Source organism: Nannospalax galili, unplaced genomic scaffold (assembly GCF_000622305.1).
Source record: "Nannospalax galili isolate Female #2095 unplaced genomic scaffold, S.galili_v1.0 scaffold1224, whole genome shotgun sequence".
Lineage (NCBI taxonomy): Eukaryota > Metazoa > Chordata > Mammalia > Rodentia > Spalacidae > Nannospalax > Nannospalax galili.
In genome coordinates this window covers 290,891-296,621 of record NW_008351701.1, presented here as the reverse complement: position 1 = coordinate 296,621, position 5,731 = coordinate 290,891, and positions in this window count along the sequence as shown.

Below are 5,731 nucleotides of genomic sequence, written 5' to 3'. Positions count from 1 at the left end.
CTTCCCTGTAGCCAGAGTTAGTCACCAGCCTGAGCCCCACACTGTGTCACATCTCACACCTTAGCACAAACCATTCCCTTTTCTCTGTGCTGAGAATTACCCACCTTGATGTCTGAGACTCAGCATCACCCTGCTTCCTCCTCTACACTTGATGTGGAACTGGAGGGCAGGTTAGATCCTGCTTGCCACCTCCTGGCTCAGTGGCCTCAGGCAAAGTTGCTGGTCTCTTTGCCTCTGTTTCCTCCTCGGAAAAGACCACCCCTCTCCTTTTCCTAGGGGCATGGAGAAGATGTGCCAAAAGAAGGGCTGGGAAGGTGACAGCTGCTATTGCTGCCCCAAGGAGGGTCTTATCAGTGCCTCTAAGTCCCCTCAGGACCAGTGTACCTCTTATCAACCCTAACGACCAGCCAGGAGGCCATAGGTCTCACAGTACAGGTTTCCCTCTGCTCCATTCCTGAAGAGCCTTGGGCCCCATCCTGATCTCTCTGGCAGCTCTCTCCCCTTGTCCCTGGTTCCCATGTGAGTCCTTCTGCAGGCACCAGTAACAGGCAGAGCTGTGTTCTCAGAGTCCTGACAGAGTGTGGGCTGTGGAGTCAGGCCTGGTGCCAGGCATGCAGCAGGCACATAAGTAATCACCGTCACCCTCTCACATCATAGTCACCCCAAACAATGGCTGTCTTTGGAGCCAGATCACCCTAGGCTCAAGTCCCTGCTCTACCTCTCTCTAAAGTGTAACCTGGGATAGCCCACTCCACCACTACAGTCTCCTGCTTCTTTCTCATCTCTAAAATGAGATGAAAATAATAGCTCCTATCTTGTCAAATAGGATTAAATGCCACTGTGTGACAAGGTCTCATGTAGCTAAGATTGACTTTGAATTCATTATGAAGCTAAGGATGATCTTTAATTTCTTCCTCCCTCCCTTCCTCCCTCCCTCCCTTCCTTCCTTTTTCTGTTTTTTTGAGGCAGGGTCTCACTCTGTAACCCCGGCTGGCCTGGAACTTGCTATAGTAGATCAGACTGGCTCCAGCTCACAGAAATCTGCCTGCCTCTGTCTCCCAAGTACTGAGATTAAAGATACATGTCACCACATCTCACCAAACCTTGAATTTCTGATACTCTTGCCTCCACCCCCTGCCTGCTGGAATCACAGACCTGCACCATTTGCATGGCTTCTAGAAAAACAATTTTCTATTGTACTTTTTTTTTGAAAAATGGCTCAGTGTTAGATTTTTGGAAAATAAAAGGAAAGTTAGAGAAGATAAGAAAACTGTTAAGGTTCAGATGGCCCCGCCCCTCACCACCAGGGCCTCTCGGACCTCATAAGCCCCTGAGAAAAGGGAACTGAGCTGATAAGCACCCTGGTCTTTGAAGTCAAGAGAAGCAGACTTTTCTCCATTGTTTGACTAACACAGCAGGCTTCCCCTTTGATCTCTAAAGAGGGCAGTTTTTAACAGTCCCCGCTCTCCTGCTCCCCCCCCAGCTTAAAAAATATATATATCTTCCCGCCTTCTGCAGGAAGCAGAAGCTTCCTCCTATAAAAGACCGGGCAGACATTTTTCCTGCCAGGAAGGGAATCTGTCCCATGTGTTCCTTTGCTAATAAACGCTATTCTGATGGCATTTTATCTGTGTCCTGGTGCTTTCTCCCAATCAACTGGATTCATCCATCAGCTACTTTATCAGAAACCAGAGCCAGATCTGCAACAGGCAAGGAATACATCTTCCTTTATTTAAAGAAGATACAGTGAGAGGTAGAGGCTGACCACAGGAACCAAGCATCTACAACTAGACAAAGGGGGGAGGGAGGGATTATACCAGGGTTGTGAGACACAGCTGTACTTTGTGGGGAGTTGAATTAGTGCCTGGGTTTGTTGTCCTTGAGGTTCTCTTTTCTCAGACAGGTGGGTGAGTTATCTATGGCACTAAAGGAGACAGGTGGGCTCCACAAACACTTTCTCTCAGGCTTGGGAGTGACCAACTGATAAGGGGCGAGCAGAGCCAGGCTTGAGCAAGGCCAGGCTGCCAATTTAGGGCCAGCTAGACATTTTAAGGGATTTATGGATTTCCTTAATGAGGCTTGTGGCTCTTCTGCAATTCACACATTCTGTCACTCAGTGGTTAAGAAGGGTTACTGCTCTTCCAGAGGACAGAGCTAGGTTCCCAGTCCCCATATCAGTGACTCACAACTGCTTGTGAGAATCTAATGCTGTCTTCTGACCTCCAAGAGCACCTACATTCACACATGTCTATACATAATTAAAAATAAAAACAAATCTTGGACAGCCTAAGAGGGCCTGACCTGGCCTCGCTTTGGCATAGGGGCTGAGAACTCAGCAGACCAACTACCTGAGAGCACCTGGATTCAGCCTCCACAGCCTCCTCATGGTGGTAAACTTCCCCAAATCATGCTTTACCCAACCCTTTAACTGGGATTATGTGAGGCCCCTCCCATTGCCCCAGGGTAGACCTCTGCCCTATGGTAGGGTAAGGCTGTGAACTTAGCAGGCAGCCTGAGAGTGCCTGATCTGGCCTCCATCTGGTGTAGGGGCTGAGATCTCAGCAGACCAACTGAGAACACACAGATCTGGCCTACACGTGATGGTGAGCTTCCCAAAGCTGCCCCAAATCATGCCACCTTCCCAACCCCCTAACTGGGATTACATGATGCCCCTCCCACGGCCCCAGGGTATAGGGGCTGAGAACTCAGCAGACCACCTGAGAATCCCAAAATAGGGCTTCCCCTCAGGGAACTTCCCAAACTGTGTTCTGAGTACCCACTAGTAGGGGTCCAAATGTTAGAAGGAAGCCTGAGTGTACCTGACTGGAGCCTGACTTGGGCTTCTGTGGGTACTCCTGAATAGCTGATCTGAAGCCATCAGTTCCCTCCAAAATAAAATCTACAGAACCTGAAACCTAGACCAACCAGCTCTACATATCCAATAAGAACAACCAAGGTACACCAATAATACAAACAAAAGCAAACTTCAACTTGATTTTCTTACCAGAATCACAAACAACAAAAGATATTCACATGCCAAAATCACAATGAGAAAATAATAAAATGGAAAGCCAAAACACTATGCCCCCACCAATCTCTACCAGTCCTATAGAAGAGTTCTACAACGAGAACTCCCTAGAGAAAACCCAGGACACAGAATTTAAAAGAACAATCATAAACATGATCAAAGAATTCAATGAATTTAAAGAACTCACAAACAAAAAAATCAAAGAACTAAAAGAATACAGGGATAAACTTCTGAATGAATTCACAAAGGAGATAGAAACATTGAAGAAAACTTGGGCTGAAATGAAGAAGGAAGTACAACACTCAATAAGCCAGCTTGAAACAACAGGGGATCTCACCGCTAGAATGAATGAAATGGAAAACAATATCAACACTGGAGGATAAAGTTGAAGAACTGGACCACTCAAGCAAAGAGTATGGAAGATTTTAAAAAACACAGGAATGGAATATGCAGGGGATGTGCACCAGGAAAAGGCCAAATCTATGTATCAAAAGCATAGCGGAAGGAAAAGAATTTCAGGTTAATGGTATTGACCAAATCTTAAACAGGATTGTAGAAGAGGACCTCCCAAAATTAAGGAAAGATTCATCACCATACAAATACAAGAAGCACATAGAGCACCAAATAGATAGGACCAGAAAAGAAACTGCCCATGGCATATTATAGTAAAAACAATATACAGAACAAAGAGAGAATACTGAAAGCAGCAAAAGAAAAAGGAGTCACATATAAAGGAAAGCCCATCAGAACTACAGCTGACCTAGCAACACAAACTATGAAAGCCAGCCTGGACCAAGGTATTTCCAGTTCTAAATGACAATAAATGCCAGCCCAGAATACTTTACTCAGCAAAAATGTCTATTATAATTGAGGGGGAAAGAAAAATCTTCCATGACAAAAATAGCTAAGTATTTCCAGTTCTACATAACAATAGAGAATACTATACCCAGCAAAAAAGTCTATTATAATTGAGGGGAAAAGAAAAATCTTCCATAACATGAATCACCTGAAAGAATACATGTCCCCGAAACCAGCCCTTCAAAGAATACTTGAAGCAATACAGAGAGCAGAGAGAGAAAACAACTACACCCCAGGGGCAACAAAAGAAAATAAATAAAAGAACTCCCCAGTCAAAAGACACAGGATAGTTGAATGGATTAAGAAACAAAATCCTTTTTTTTGTTGTCTGTAAGAAACTCCAGACAGATATATACACATAGACATAAATAAAACTAAAATAAATCTAAAGAATATTCCAAGCAAATGGCACTAAGAAACAAGCAGGGGTTGCAGTTTTAATATCTGACAAAATAGACTTCAAAGGAAAACTAATCAGAAGAAATAAAGAGGGTGACTTCATTCTGATCAAAGGAACAATTAACCAAGAAGATATTACAATCCTGAACATATATGTACCAAACTCTGGTGCACCCAAATTCATAAAAACAACACTACAGGTCTTTGAGACACAGATTAACCCCAACTCAGTAATAGTAGGGGACTTCAGTAGCCCAGTGTCTCCATTAAACAGGTCAACTAGATAAAGAATAAACAGAGACATCTGAATTAAATGATACCATACATCGAATGGACCTAACAGACATCTTCTGAATATTCCACCCAAGCACCAAAGAATAAACTTTCTATTTGGCACCCCATGGACCTTTCTCAAAATTTACCATATGCTGGGGCACAAAACAAACTTCAAGCATTCCCATTAAAATCAGGAACCAGACAAGGATGTCCACTATCTCCACTCTTTTTCAATATAGTGCTTGAAACTCTTGCTAGAGCAGTAAGACAAGAGAAGGAAATGAAAGGAGTAATAATTGGAAAAAAAGAACTCAAATTATCCCTTTTTTGCAGATGATAGGATATTATATCTAAGGGACGCCAAAAATTCCATGCGCAAACTCCTAGAAATTATTAACACATTCAGTAAAGTGGAAGGTTACAAAATTAACCTACAAAAGTCTGTAGCCTTTCTGTTAGAGTATGTTAGTTTGCTTTGATAAACAGCTTTTTAGGACACAAGATGGCCTCCTAAACCCAGGAAATCAACCACACACATCAAAGATATCTACAATGATAATATTAAGTCTTTAAAGAAAGAGATCGAGGAAGACATCAGATCATGGAAAGACCTCCCTTGCTCATGGTTTGGAAGAATTAATATTGTGAAAATGACCATTCTACCAAAAGCATTGTATGTATTCAATGCAGTCCCTATCAAAATCCCCATGACATACTTCACAGAATTAGAAAAAAAAAAAAAATCCTTAATTTCGGATGGAAGCACAAAAGACCCTGGATAGCCAAAGCTACTCTGAGCATAAAGAGCAACACTGAGGGGATTACTATACCAGATCTCAAAATATACTACAGAGCTATAGTCATAAAAACAACATGGTACTGGCACAAAAATAGACACATAAATCAATGGAACATCATTGAAGACCCAAACTTGAGTATATGCAATTTCAGCCACCTGATATTTGACAAAGGGGCCAATAACACATGCTGGAGGAAAGACAGTATCTTCAACAAATAGTGCTGGCAAAACTGGATCTCCACCTACAGAAGGATGAAATTGGAACCTTATCTTTCATGCTGCACAAAACTCACTCCAAATGGATCAAAGACCTCAACATAAAACCTGAAACTCTGAAACTATTAAAAGAAAACATAGGTAATACTTTACAA